This window comes from Penaeus monodon, chromosome 23 (genome assembly GCF_015228065.2).
Source record: "Penaeus monodon isolate SGIC_2016 chromosome 23, NSTDA_Pmon_1, whole genome shotgun sequence".
NCBI lineage: Eukaryota > Metazoa > Arthropoda > Malacostraca > Decapoda > Penaeidae > Penaeus > Penaeus monodon.
The window spans coordinates 36,738,195-36,738,686 of NC_051408.1; positions in this window are offsets into that span (position 1 = coordinate 36,738,195).

The window sequence follows — 492 nt, forward strand, 5'->3', positions numbered from 1 at the left end:
GTTGTAGAAATTAATTCCTGTGCTCTCTTTTTTATGCCAACATCTTACCTAGGTATTTAATAAAGAAACCCCAGTTTAAAGTAATAAGGACTCAGAATTATCTTCCCTGCACTTTCCAGAGCACGAGATGTAATACATCTTTTTTTATATAGGCTGCTCTGGCATAAGTTTTGCGAATCTGGGCATATGACTAACATGTTGATGCATTCAGTTAGGGATTCAAATATAACAGTGTAGAATTCTGTTGGTTGATCAGAAAAGTTTTGAGGGGCACTGTGTTGCTGACTGGTCCCTTTCCCTGGTTGCATCCAAGCCATATAGAGCAGAAAAGTTTGAGGGGATCCTGATTTGTGTAACTGGTTGCTTTCTTTTGCTCTACCCAGGCTGTATTCCTTTTAAGAGCCAAGAGCTCACATCTGTTCTCTTCTAAGGAGTATCAGAAGACTTTTGTCTTTTTACAGTTCTATAATATATGAAACAGGAATGAGAGCC